The sequence below is a fragment of the Pinus tabuliformis genome, chromosome 6, assembly GCF_031772625.1.
Source record: "Pinus tabuliformis cultivar Carrire ecotype Pingquan chromosome 6, CPIR1, whole genome shotgun sequence".
Classification (NCBI taxonomy): Eukaryota; Viridiplantae; Streptophyta; class Pinopsida; order Pinales; family Pinaceae; genus Pinus; species Pinus tabuliformis.
In genome coordinates, this window is record NC_142292.1 from 445,685,201 (window position 1) to 445,700,700 (window position 15,500).

General features: G+C 32.7%; 1 pseudogene across 2 annotated transcripts; it reads right to left on the bottom strand.

Annotated features, from left to right (window-relative positions):
• Positions 1-1,452: 1,452 nt before the first annotated feature.
• Positions 1,453-4,232, bottom strand: LOC149259219 (pentatricopeptide repeat-containing protein At2g13600 pseudogene; annotated as a pseudogene). Of its 2 annotated transcripts, XR_016246986.1 has the most exons (2): positions 2,159-4,232; positions 1,453-1,971 (listed from the first exon to the last, which is right to left on the bottom strand). The product of XR_016246986.1 is annotated as a pentatricopeptide repeat-containing protein At2g13600 pseudogene, transcript variant X2 (transcript). The 2 variants fall into 2 exon arrangements; XR_016246984.1 differs by having other exon boundaries at positions 1,952-4,232.
• Between the last annotated feature and the right edge of the window lie 11,268 nt (positions 4,233-15,500).

Genomic DNA, 15,500 nt, shown 5'->3' on the forward strand with positions numbered 1-15,500 from the left:
AGCGACAACGGGCTTGGTCTATGGACCTCCCCATTGTCGGGCTCAGTCTAAGGACCACCTCAGCGTTGAGGCTGAGAGAGCAAGAGGAGAGGAGAATCAGGGGGTGGTGCATAACGTTGGAAAAACAATTCAAAAAAGGGTTCAAAATGCAATGCTTTGTTTTGGTTTAACAAACCATTGTTGTCACCAGGGTTCAGGAAAGTTGGACATGGCTCGAGCTGCGATGGGACATGGTTGTGGTAGGAAAGGCTCGACACCTAGGAAAGACAAACACCCAAGCATGTCAGAACCACGAAGGGGCAGGAAGTCGATAGAACACCTTATCACTGAAGCGGCGGAGGCTTACCGTGAGGGGACGGATGCAGGAATCCAGAAACTGTTAGAAGAGTGGGAGGAGGAAATAAAACAAGGTAGTGAGACAGAGGAAGAAATGGACAATTGGAGGACCTTAGTCCCGGATCCGAGCAACACCCGAGGAAGAATTACACAGTTTAAAAAAACTCTTTACCTTTATTGGTTAATGAAGAGTTTATTAGGCAAAGCAATGGAACAAATTTATGTGGGAATGCCAGTGACACTCCAGGTATGCCAAGTTACAAACAGGATTTGCAGAAAATCCTCTTCCAACTCCATAAACAAGAGCTCAAACTGGATAGAATTGACCGCCACATCCCTTGCATACTAGAACTAAATGACATGCCTGGGGCATCCGCCAAGGATCTGGCACTTGTTGAATCCGCCTTGGTGGAACAGAAGGGGTAGACTCTTACCTATGCATATTTTTGCTTTATGCGGATAGCTTTTAATTTCTGTGATGCAAATATCAGTTTAGATAGTTATGTAGTGTATGAACATGAAACAGAAACATATCTAACTTGGCTAGAGAGATTAAGACTTTTTTTGGATGGCTTACAATGCAGACAGGTGGCTAACAGACTTGGTTTCCCTTCGGGGCAAGTTAAGGCCACCTAGTCAATCTTTGTGGTGTAAATTTCGCAGTGTTTAATAGAAAATGGAATGGTCCTGCCAAACTTAACAAAAATAAAAATAAAAATAAAAATAAGTATTTTTATGAGGTTTATTAAACATTAAACTAATGCTATGTCCTCTTTTCAAGTTTTGACCAGTAAGGCCGTTGTTTCTTGTTTATGTAAGAACCAGTAATGTCAAATGAAGGTTAACCTTAACTTGAAGTTGGACCACCCAACTGTTCACTAGTCCCCAGAGAAGCTTATTGACTGCAAGTCAGAAAGGGGATTGTGATTTTTAATAGTTTTTTTTAACTAAAAATAGTGTTCACAAATAAAATTAATGAAACAAGGGACACGCTTTGAAAACCAAGAAATAAAGAATCATGTGAGCGTTCTTCAATGCAATGTGTTACAGAAAAGGTAAACTCTCCATAAAAGTAGGTGTAACGTGATGCTTGTTCTATGCATTACGTTTCAGGAAATGTGATTTTCTCGATAAAAAGGCTTTAATTTTTCTCGCCACCATAGCTATTGAGTTGTAAATCATCCCCATAAAAATGACTGTGATAGAAATTGTTGGAGCTGCAATCTACCTGATCATAGAAGTGTTGTAAATTTTCAAATATGTTTTGAGTCTCTCCGTAAAACTAGAAAATGATAGAAACCTCTTTGAGCTCTAATCTGTCTCAGGGAAGAGGGGTTATTAATATCCGTAGGAACCACCAACAATCCTAGGATACACATCTTCTACACAAATAAATTGGTATTCTCTAAAATGTAGTTGACACCTCTCCTCGTAAAAGAAACCAATACCTGTCAGCTTCAGATTTATTCAAAAAGGGTTTGGGAAAATTTACAACCCCCTTCTTTAAACAATTGTTGACATCTCCTCTCCTCGTAAGAGAAACCAATACCTGGATAAATTTATAACCCTCTTCAATACACAGCCAAAATGATGATATCCCTTGGATGATATAACCTCCAAGGCAACATGGTCGATCTGGTCCAATAAACAGAAGTAATTGAATGCTACCATCATGCAAAGAGGAAATACACCGACGATCTTTTATAGCTTGCTTCAAATAACAACATCAATAATTTTCCCAAGAAAACTATCCATCCTTGAAATGATGGTAATAATTGGCATCCGTTATAGCAATTTGTTGTGCAAAAAGTAGAGAACTCACTTGCCCAATAGCTGTCACTGATGCTCATAGATTTTGAAGGGATATAAGTACTAGCCAGCCAATTTCAGTTGCTAGCTGTCCCTTCTGGTGGAAAAGAATTTGTTCGTTATCAACACCATTCCATGCAAATCTCAGAACATACCATGCCATCTTCATCCCCAAGGCAGCTATCCAGCTTTGTTTAGCCATTTTGTATTGCATTTTGAAGTTTTGCATCTATTCCATCTCCTACAAAGAAAGCATGTACCTGATTGTTGACCTCAATCCAACTGCATCCAGGTGTCTTTTTAAGGCCCCTATCTTTCATCATTTTCCGCAACTTTGCAATGTCACTCCACCTGCCAGCTGCACCATAGATGTTCGAAAGAAGCACGTAAGGTGCAGTATTCTGAGGATCCAATTCAGATATGTGTTCTGCTGCGCATTCTGCAAGCTTTACATTATTATGCAGTCTACAGGCACTGAGCAAACAAATCCACAAGACAGCATCGGGTTTTAAGGGCATTCCATTGATAAAATCAAGGGCTTCATCCAAATGCCCAGCACGTCCAAGAAGATCAACCATACATCTATAGTGCTCCAAAATAGGCAAGATGTTGTACTTTCTAATCATCTGATTGAAATACCCATAGCCTTCATTCACCAGACCTGCACGGCTACAAGCAGTCAGAACACCAACGAACGTGATATTGTCTGGCATCATGCCATCTTCTATCATCTGCTCAAAGAGTACAAGAGCTTCCCTGCCAAAGCCATGCATGGCGTATGCTACAATCATGGTCGTCCAAGACACAACATTTCGTTGAGGCATTTCGTCAAACACTTCACGTGCCTTCTTTATGCAACCGCATTTTGCATACATGTCTACTACGGCATTCGCGACAGGAACATGAGACTGAAACCCATATCGCATTATCTTTTCGTGAATTTGCATACCCTGTTCCAGAACAGCCAAATTGGCACAAACTGGGAGAATAACCACAAAGGTATTCGAGTTTGGCTTTACACCTGCTGATTGCATTTGTTCAAAAAGCTTCAGGGCCTCTGTGCCGCGATCGTGATGCGCAAGCCCTGAAATCATGGCATTCCATGAGACCACAGTTCGATGAGGCATCTCATTGAAGAGTTTCAGTGCTTCCTCTAGAAGTCCATTCTGCGCATATCCTGCAATCATTCCTGTCCATGAGAACGCGTCTCTTTCAGGCATTTGCTTAAAGAGCTTCAGGGCTTCATTCACAAGTCCATTCTGTGCATATCCTGTGATCATGGCGTTCCATGACACAATATCTGGTTGATGCATTTTGTCAAACAATTCACGCGCCTTCTCTATACTCCCACATTTTGCATACATATCTACAAGGGCAGTGGCCACCACCACATCAGACTCAAACCCACTTCTTGTTATTTGCTGATGAATCTCTACCCCCTGTTCCAGAGATGCCATGTTGGCACATGTTAAAAGAACGCTGGAAAAGGTGAACTGATTGGGTTGAATCCCTGTTTTTGGCATCTCATGGAAGAGCGACCATGCCTCCTCCGGGGATCCATGGCGCGAGTAAGCCGCAATCATGACAGTCCAAGAACAAACATCTCGCTCGGGCATTCGATCAAAAACTCTGCGAGCGTGCTCCAGATTCCCGCACTTGACATACAAGTTGAGAAGCGTGTTGCTAAGAAGCTTGTTTGCATTAAATCCCCTCTTGTCGATGTGGGCCTGGACGAGCGTACCGTCTTGTAAAGCTTTGTTCTGAATGCAGGCCTTCAAAAGGGAGACGTAGGCATAAGAGTCTGCACGGTCTTGTGTAGCATTCAAAGTGTAGAGCGCCTCCCTCAAACGGCCGTCTTTACACAGGTGTTTAAATGTTGTGGCATTTCCACTTGCTGTCATCGTATTGTAAACTGAGGAAGTGAACAACACCATTGATTTACGCAGAACATGTTATATGATGTTTTGATGGACATCACAGATCATTTTTACCGGAGTGAGGCAAATCAGGGTTCTCTCAGCAATTTTCAGACCCTTACCAAACGCTCAGTTTTATAAATGTCTGGCTCCTCACATTGACGAGGTAAGTTTCACTTATTTGACTTTTACAATATTTATTATGTTTCATTTATTTGACTTTTACAATATTTATTGGAGTTGTTTTTAGTGTGATTTTTATTTATTGAAGTTGTTTTTAGTGTGATTTATTTATTTTTATTTTTTTTTCGAATCCGTTAGATAAATTTATTTGACTTTTACAGTATTTATTGGAGTTGTTTTTAGTGTGATTTTTATTTATTGAAATTGTTTTTAGTGTGATTTATTTATTTATTTTCTCAAATCTATCAGATAAAATGAAATTTTAATTGTTATTATTTAAATTAATTTTTTTATTATATATTAGTTTAGCCATCTAAAAAAATTTAAACTTTTATGGTAAAGAGATTACTTACCAAGTTTGTCGTTTCAATAATCCTATTTAATCATATAATTTGATTGGAAAGAATAAATATCTGGCTTCTTTACCATGTGTAATTAGTCCTGCAATTTGATTGGTATGCGTTTCCTTTGTTAAGGATGATGATACAGATAGTTTATATTGAAGTAAGGGCAGTTTTTTTTTTTCAGAGAGAAAATCATGATGGATTATATTAAGAAAATATAATGATCTAGATACATTCTACATGTGTATCGATGGAGACTCTGTCCATCAAAACCGGACCATCAAAATATTGGTCCATGAGAAAATGAAAAGCATAAGAGTCCACATATAAAATATATAAGTCCAGATAATCCACATGAAGAGCCTGGACAAAAGAAGAGAGGCCGCAGCCGATGAATCGTCCAAAATGGAAAGCACAGAAGATAAAAACCATATAAAACCCATATAGCAGATAACAAAAACAACACTCCAAATGAAGGAATAAAGACTGAGCTTATTCCAGGGAGGGCAGTGTAATCCTAATTGTTTTTTTATTTTTATTTTGGAAATGTTATTCTAAGAAAAATTCTCATCAGATGAGATGTTTAAAAAAAATACTTAAAAACACTTAAATTTAAATCAATTAAAATATATATATATATATTTAAATCAATTTAAAATATTGAAAAAATAATAGAAAACTTATTATAATTAAAGTAGACATCACTCGATATAATGTAATGAATGCTAAGTGGACTATTAAAAAATCATGAAAAATTAGTCAGTTACGACTACCTCTCATGAAAATGGTCATAGATGAATTACTTAATGGAATTGAATCCAAAAAAATGATATCCAACAAAAAAATATTACAAAAAATATTGAAATTTTTTAACAATTACTTTAAATTCCATCTTTACTTTAGTTTTGCACTATGTTTTTATTATATACCCTGATATTACATATTAGATTTTGCATTGATTAGGTATACGATAGTTTCACTTTATATACTAAATTTTATTATTATTTAATTATACTTAAATTCATTTTTTTAAAATATGATTGGTTAATAATTACTTTAAATTCTATCTTTACCTTATTTTGTTGCATGGATGCACTATGTTTTTATTATATAACCTCATATTAAGTTTTGCATTGATTTAACTAAAAAATTTGTAGGTATGTGATAGTTTCATTTTATATATTAAAATTTATTATTATTTAATAATATTTAATTTTTTTTTTAAATATGATTGGTTTGCATTGTTCACATTTTGTTTTATAATTATAACACATTGCTTGGATGATATTGCAATTATATTGAGTTGAGAGACTTATTCTACGGTCCAATATGATATGTAAGGATGTTTATTGGTCAATTTGTATGTACTAGACTTTTAATATATATAAAAACGAACCATAATATGTAAAGATGTCTATACTTGAATTTGTATGTACTAGACTCGTAATATATATAAAAGCCAGGGTAAAATGTCTATCTATCATCAAAATTGGAATTTATTTAAGATAAATCAATACGGATTAATTACCCATAATATTTCCTCCAAACTAATCAGTACATCTAAAACTCTCTTCAATAATTTATTGAGACAACCATCTGACAAATGTCTGTTGTTTACTTGTTTGTTGCTTACTTTTCAATGCAAACCCTCATACTTTCGATCCGACATGGAACTTTTTCTCTACTATTTCTTGCATGCAATGTTGAAGGAATTATTTAAATAGTTGGTTTATTTGATATAAAGATTGGATCTACATTTTACATTTAATTAACCTACTGTGTCATTAAAAAACGAAGGTATTATATTAATTATCAACTCTTGAATTACCCTCCAAGAATATTTAATTAACTAATTGTTTATGAGAATCAGATCTAAATTTTACGTGTGCTTTAATAACCAACACGTAATTATTGAAGAACGAAATTATTGCATTAATTATCAACTTTTCTCGACTTGCTCTCCTGTCCAGCTTTAATAATGTCGTAGTCTAAAGAGATTGTTGTTTTTGTCCGTTACGAAAATTTCAGTTGTAATCTAAAGGATTTTTGTAAATTTAAGTGACAATTATTAAATTTTAAAATTTCAAAAACATTATTCAAACACTGCTTTTACAAAAAAAATTGGAATTTTTTTGCCCAAATTCCGACCATTTTTTTTTATCGTGGAGTCAATTCACTTTTGGTCGTCGAAACAATTCCTCGATCTCCCTAGACAAATCCTTTAATAATCATTACCAAATTCACTTTTGGTCGTCGAGACAATTCCTCACTTTTGGTCTTCGAAACAATTCCTCGGTCTCCCTAGACAATTCCTTTGATAATCATTACCTTTGTCCAGACAATTCACTTTTGATAGTCGAGACAATTCCTCTGCCTCAATAAACAACTACTTTAATAATCATTACCTTCACTTTTCAAACAATTCCTCCGCCTCAATAAACGAATACTTTAATAATCATTACCTTCACTCGGAGACCAAAAAAAATCAAATTAATAGACACATCCATTTTCCCTATGTGCTCCTTGTGATGGAGGAAATCGCATGGATATGGCTAATAAATCATCCCATACATGGTTTCCCGTGTTTTGGGGGAATTCACCATGATAGTGTTAGCTTTCTTCCTTCGATAAATATATATTTGGAAATTTATGAATATTAATAATATTATTTTATATTAAACACCCTAAAATTGAAATCACCATGATAGTGTTAGCTTTCTTCCTTCGATAAATATATATTTGGAAATTTATGAATATTAATAATATTATTTTATATTAAACACCCTAAAATTATATAATTTGATGAATATTTATTTCATGTTAATAATAAATATTATATACAATTTAGATTTATAAGTATATTTGTTTAAATAAAAATATTTGGTAGCCAAAAAAACATTAATAATGTGTACAATCTGTATTAATCTGTATTTAAAATTTTTCATGTTTTATAGTACTTTAAAATTAGATAAATTTAATTATTATCATTAATTTCAAGGAAAATTTATAATTTTATTTAATAAATCATAATTAACACACATAAAAAATTGTTTGAGAACTTTTCATTTTTCTTTGAGAAAATTGATAATAACATTTGTTTTGGATGAGAAAATATAATTCATTAAGATTTTAAAACATTACCAAAAGGTAGTGTTATTCTTAGTATTTTAATTTAACTATATTTAAACTAAGGGACAAGTACCAGTTAACTACGTAGCGCTTATATAATAATAATAATGTTCATTTCTTTTGTGTTGAGATAAAAGTTAATGATGATCCATAACCATTTTACAATAAAAATATTAAATATCATATATGGTTCTCTCCAAATTGTTGAATTTGAATGGTTTTAGATTCATATATATATATATATGACATTATTTACAATGAAATGGTTATTCTCTATATATGTCTATTTCTAAATTATTGAATTTGAATGGTAGAGTTGACTAGTGCTTTATAAACCAATATAGAGGAGATGTGTAGGCATTGGATGTTAGATGTTACATATTAAATGTAATATATATATATATATATATATATATATATATATATATATATAATTTTTTTATATTGTAAGTTTTTCTTAATTAATAAAATTACAAAGTTTTTTTTAAATAAAAGAAAATCATAATTTACATATCACATTAAAATATATAACATATAAATAATAGTTATAAATTAATATCCATTTTACCATATAAATTAAAATAATTACTTACAATACTATAGTTTATCATGCTCAAAAACCATAGCTCATTTCAAAATCAAAATATTTTATAAATATTTTATTTTAATTTAATTTTATAGTATTTTTTAAATTAAAACTTAATGCTTATAATAAACTTACTATATAACGAAATTCTTAACCATGGATATTCACCCAATTTATTTTATAATGGATGTTACTAACTTGTAAATTTCAAAATCAAAATATTTTATTTCAATTTAATTTTATGACTTTTTTAAAATTAAACTTAATGCTTCCAATAAACTTACAATATAACAATATTATTAATATCAAAATTTAGACTTCTGTGATCTATATCTTGATCACAATAAATTTTCCGAAGCAGATCACATTAAATACTCATGGTTCATCATGAGGACAAGAAGATGGAGAATTAGATCATGACATCAGATTAACACATTAAATACCCATGGATCATCATCCGGACAAAATGGAAAATTAAATAGGGATAACAACGTAGAGAATTAAATTTTGAATGTCAGAATCTAACCATTCTTAACCATGGATATTCACCCAATTTATTTTATAATGGATATTACTAACTTGTAAATTTCAAAATCAAAATATTTTATTTCAATTTAATTTTATAACTTTTTTAAAATTAAACTTAATGCTTCCAATAAACTTACAATATAACAATATTATTAATATCAGAATTTAGACTTCTGTGATCTATATCTTGATTACAATAAATTTTCCGAAGAAGATCACATTAAATACTCATGGTTCATCACGAGGACAAGAAGATGGAGAATTAGATCATGACATCAGATTAACACATTAAATACCCATGGTTTTGACAAGAAATTGTTATTTATTAATAAAGAATATTTAATTATAATTCTTGAATTAAATAAAAATATCTAAAATTAAATATATTAAATTTTTTGGTCATACTTAAATAATACATTAAGTTCAAAATTAGATAAACTAAGGTTAAGTAAATATTTAATTTTGAATAAATATTTAATTGGATAAACTAAGGTCAAATAAATAAGTAGATATTTAGTGGCTTAATAAATAGGTATATTTGCACTAAATAAATAAATTTTTTACTAACTAAATAAATATTTTATTTATTTTTGTTTATTTATTCAAGTTTTAAATAAAAATAAATATGATTAGACTAAATAAATCTATAAATAAATATTAAGATTTGAAACACATAAATATAAAAATATTGGTTTTGACTAAATAAATACATATTTCATTTAGTTTTGAGTAAATGAACAAATATTTAGTTTTGAGTAAATGAATAAATATTTAGTTTTGACTAAATATCTTATTTAGTTTTTTATAAAAAAGTTAAAGAAGTAATAAAAGTAAATATATTAAGCAAACAAGAATTATTAAAAGAATTTATGAATACATATATATAAAAATAAAGGAAAAGAGGTCAAAAGAAAAATAAATCAAGATTAAAGGAAAAGACAAACAATAATAGGTTTTAAAGGAAAGGAGGTCAAAAGAATAACAAGTTAAGAGAGGGGAATACTATGAATAACTAAATGGCGATAAAAAAAAAAATTAAAAGAAAGAAGTAAGAAGTTAAGAAAGGGGAATACTACGAATAACTAAATGGCTACTAAAAGAAGATAATAAAAAAATTTAAAACTCAAAGTATAAAAATATAAAAATAAAATAACTAAAAAATGATGAAAACTAAAATTAATTAATAAATTAAATTAAAAAAAAGAAAGAGATAGAATATAGAAAAATAATAAGAATATAAATAGAATTCGATAAATAAATAAGTAAAAAAATAAATATATAAATTCTTAAAGATAAATATAGAATTATCAAGAGGAAAGTGGAGAGACCGAACAACTACTAATTTTCTAGCCATCGTCTCTATTTAGATGACTTAATCTCCTTTCAATCTCTATGGCCTCCCTAAACTTTCAGTGACCAAAATGATTAATCTTAGTAATGGACCAATAAATTAGACATAAATTAAGGCCCATCTAGCATTTCTTAGGCATCTTATAAATAGAATTTGATAAATAAATAAGTAAAAAAATTAAATATATAAATACTCAAAGATAAATATAGAATCATTAAGAGGAAAGTGCAGAGACCAAACAACTACTAATTTTTTAGCCATCGTCTCTATTAGATATTTTAGTCTCCTTTCAATCTCTATGGCCTCCCTAAACTTTCAGTAATCAAAATGATTAATCCTAGTGATAAACCAATAAATTAGACATAAATTAAGGCCCATCTAGCCTTTCTTAGGCACTTGAACGCTATATTAAACCTCTACTTCTACGCTTAATAATGTTTTCTAGCTTTAATATGTTGATTATGAAGGCTTAGAAATGATTTCATATTTGTGCACAATATTATTTATTTTTGTAGAATATTGGGAAAATTATGAAGATTTGGAGGATGAGATAATCTAGGAACTTGTTCCCTATTACAGGAGGATCAATATTGGATAATAAATCAACAAGATATTATGAAATTATTGCTCAAATTTTGGAGCTCCAATGATTGAAAAAATCTATGAATTTGTTCCATGTCATTTAATGCAGATTCCTAGTGTTGGGAACCAGATCCACTATTTGAGGGATTTTAGAGGGGAAAACTTCTTCCTTTCAAGGAGAATGTTCCTCATCAATTTTTAGAAGTATCAATTTGAATTTGCCTCTAAGGGTGAGTTTTTCTTAGTCTTCTTGTGGAGAAAACTTGTATTTTTGCCGTTCCACTTTCATTTCTAATAGGGATGTACTTATATTGATTCAAATAATGAAGAGTGGTGTCATTTTTAGCTTCTAAAGTTTGGTCTCCTTCATAGGACTGAGTATTCTTGGGCTTGGCCATCCCAAGAACCTCAAAGCCCTTTTGTATAATTTACTTTTCTTCTTTTCATTTCTTATTCACATGCATCTGTGTTCTTGTTTTTCCTATTTACGCATTTAGTATTGATGATTTCTTTTTGTGGGATTGGGTTAAATGGTTGAAGTGAGTTTTTTCGCAGGGTCATAAACATGATTTCATCCTTGAAACAACTATGAAAGGTCACAGTAATCATTGAACTACTTGAATTAGTTTGCTTATTCACAAATCTAAAATATTCTGGAAGTCCCTTGTAGCAAATAGTAGTAATTATCTGTTATTTTTCAGAACATGCTAATGAGCTTCATTTGAGTTTATTCCACCTGAATTAGATCATTAAAACATTCAAGTTAATAACAAAATTTACCCCATTTCATTTGCACTTGATTAGATTATGCATTTGATAAATTAACTAACTCACTAGTTCTCGAATTTCTAGATTTTAGACTAATAATTTTCTGTTATTTTTTAGCACGTGTTAACATGGGTATTTTTGAGTGATTCCACTTGGAATGGAGACCTAAGACATCCTATTCAATAACAAAATTTGTCCCATCCCATTTGGATTTGATTTACTTGGTCATTCAATGAATTATATCTTCTTGTAGCAAACCTATAACTTCTTGCGGCAAACATTGTAACTTCCTGTAGCACTCATTTAGCACGTGCAAAATTGACCAGATTTGCTCAAAACGTTTGGTTTTTGTCTCTTAGGTTTGAATCATAAATCCTAGGATCTAAATCCATTTTTGAGGAAGAATAGAACACCAATTAGGATATGCCTTTTTAAAAAGTATATTAGGCCTATTTATTTGAATTCATGCTCTTAGGATTTCAATCATAAATTGTTGTTCTTGCCTAGGATTAATTTATTTTCAATCTAACATTTCCATTTATGCAATTTGTTTAGGATTTGATTTCATTACATTCACTCCATTATATCATGACAACAAAATAATGACACATTGTATGTTGCACATATAGTGTTGATACCTCGTAAGTTTGTACAAGCCCGGGATTGATAAATAAAGTTGGTAGCCTTGAGAGTTGCAACATTCTTGTTGCAATATTAAGGCTCATCGCTTAGCAATGACCTGGGCCTCTTCAATGCATATCTAATGTTTCGTATTTTCCACATGTTCTGTTAAAATTGAGGAGTGGGTTCTCTCATGTTTGATGTCATTTGTGTGCTCTTGAATTCTTTGATTAGTTGAGCGGTCAGTTTCACCAATGTAGGGGGTCCCCCAAGAACATCACATTACATAAATACCTTTCATATTCTTCGGGTCCACTGGGTCTTTTGCAATATTCATATTAACAAGAATTTCATGCTGAATTTCAGGGTGCATACTCCTTTTACAAAGAAAAAGATCCCTAACACTAGTGGTGCCAGAAAGTTACCCTCCAACTCCTATAAATATCAAAAGTTTAGACCACATCAACTGAAAGAATAGTGGACAACAATAGGCATACTTAACCATTTGATTGTTCGCTGATTTTGGGAGTCCAGGATGAACAAATTCATTTGTGATAGATTGATTTAATATGTCGAAGTATAATTTTTCCAGAAACCGTTTTAATAAAAAATTAATCATAAATTCCTCCAGACAATAACAGAGAAAGCACCATGAAATTACGAAAAATGAAATAGATTTACAACATGGAACTTAGAAACACATAAGAAATACTACAAATAAACTTTATTAATAATGATATAATAGATCAGTACAATAGCTAGAATTAGCTGAGAGAAAGACGACCACTAGATAATCTTCTACAAGCTGAACCTAGCCTCCAAAATACTATAGATGACAATGATGCCCAAGTTGAGAATCTAGATGATCCTCACTCCAACTTCAAATCTACTACATATATGATCTCTAGTTGTTGTTGAAGCTATGTAAAAATTTTGGATGGAATCTCCTCAAGGGTGTTAGGTTTTTGTCCAACACAAATTAGTAAACCCGAGGGATTCTATGTTAGGGCTTAGTTGGACCTAGAAACTTCATTCTCCAACCCTCACTACAACAATGATCAACCAAACCAAGATATCCCCAAATGGCTTGCTTCTCCTCCTTTTATAGATCTGATGGATCCTTCTAGAAGCCTTTATTTTATTATTGGTTTTTTCTCCATTTAGCTCTTTTCCCTCCTTTTATTTAATTAAGTGACTAATTAAAGTCACTTTTTAATCCAGAAAAATGGTAAATTAGTCACCATCATTTCTCTGGCTACTAAAATCCACTTTTCGCCATCCCATCCTATATAAATTTTTGTTTCAGTTCCAACACGCTATTACAAGTTAAAGTGTTTTGTCAAATATACCTCTTAGAATAACACTTTAAATGTAATTAATTTAAACAAACTCAATAATAACCCTATTTTACGAAAATTATTGGAATGCAAAACTGATCCTGATGATGAAATATCCATGTTGTCACCCCAAGAACCTCTCCTAGGTTGTATATCAGAGATGCTCGGGAACATTACAAACTCAACAAAAATGTTGGAAAATGGTGGATGAATGAATGAAATGCTGCATATTCAAGCCAGATAACCACTTCTACTATGCTTAACCCCAGACATGGGTGAACACCCCCAGAGTACAAGGCTTTAGACCACCAATTACTCACAGTTTAAGGAAAATGTGATAGTGGAGAATACTGATCACACCAGCAGATGCACAGGACCCTGTGATGGCCAGCTACAACCAGTAAAAAGGTCTGTAAATCTATTTTCTAATGCACAGATAGGATGACATCTCTCTAGCATTAAAACAACAGAAACCTGCATACACATTCAATAATACTAACTAGATTTTAACACAGAGGTGGGATGACAACCCCTCTAATGCTAAACATCAAGAGCACATGAACAATGCATAACAGGAACAACCTGGAACAAAGAAGAAGTGGAAAGTGAGCAATTGACAACAAAAGAAGCTTGTATTAGCTGAAAATGAAAACCAGATGCTGCAGGTATCACAGTAGTTACAGTTTCCAAAAGTTGAAGCTTACATCAAAATAACATTCATCAACCATCAACCCTCAGTACATCTTGCTTTTGGGTATATATGGAGTTTGTTTACAAAATTACTCTACTGAGCTATGCATGGAGGGGTCATAACTGGCCACCCACCACATTTACTATCAGATATGGTCTTTGATACAATTTGATTGTTTTAATGAACAAAATGACCTTTCTGCTGCTATGTTGTACTTCATGAACATGTGAAATGCCGTGTTTATCTACTCAAGGTTGTCCTTCTCGTCCTTGGCCGTGCTGCGCTTTAAATGTGGTAGCTGAGGATTTAATGTGCAGATTATTGAATCATGGGTCCCTTCTTCTTTGCGTGCATAGGATTACCAAAAACACGAAAACTCCGTTGAAAACAAACGAGGAGCTAAGAACAAACGCTAGTTGTTGGATGGCTCAGACAGACGGCCGAGATCTGATGGTGGGAGGCGATGGGAAGACACAAAGGCGCAATTGAATATAAGCCGTTGGATCTGACAAATTGGACGGCGGAGATCGGGTTATGCGGGCTATCGGAAGGCACATGCGCGGGAAGAACTTGGACCGTCGGATCGTGGTCAGGCAGATCCGATGGCTGACGGGCGGTAGAGATGCGAGAGTGTTAGCGAGCGGGGATCGTACTGGATGGATGTAAGCAGTTTCCCTGCACCGCTCCCGGGAAAAGGTGGTAATCGTATCGTGGGGCGCGATCCAACATATTTGTGACGCATGGCAGACGCTACGGCGAGGAAACCGCTTTTCCCACAATCTAACGGGCGGGCGGCTTTCGACGACATGGGGAGTGTATTTCGTTGGATTGAGCGAGAGTTGCGATCAAACGATGTAAAAAGAATAAAAGTTAACGGGCATGATGTGACCAGGAAGGGCCTGCCAATAGTATTTGTTATATGCACGTGGTGTTAAATGACCACAGTCTTATGGTTAACTTTGTGCTTGGGACCCGAAAGAAAAAGATATAAACAGGGTTTATGGAAAAATTTAGCAAAAAACGGAGGAATGGGGAGTTAAAGAGTGTAAGCGGAGTGATAAGGAAAATGAGAGTTATGGTGCGTGGTCACATTGTCGGGGTTTTATGACATTTAAACCCAGCACTCGGGAGCTAAGGAAACAAGGCTTTAAAGCTAAATGTGGGTGTAAAACGGTGATAATGGGGTTTTATGGAGTTATAGGGAGGATGAAGGAGGAAGTGGGAAAAACTTCTGTGAGCCTTATACAACCAAAACTAGCACTGCCCAACACCTATTTTAATCCATCAAATGTCGAAGAACATAGCAGAGCTAACACTGG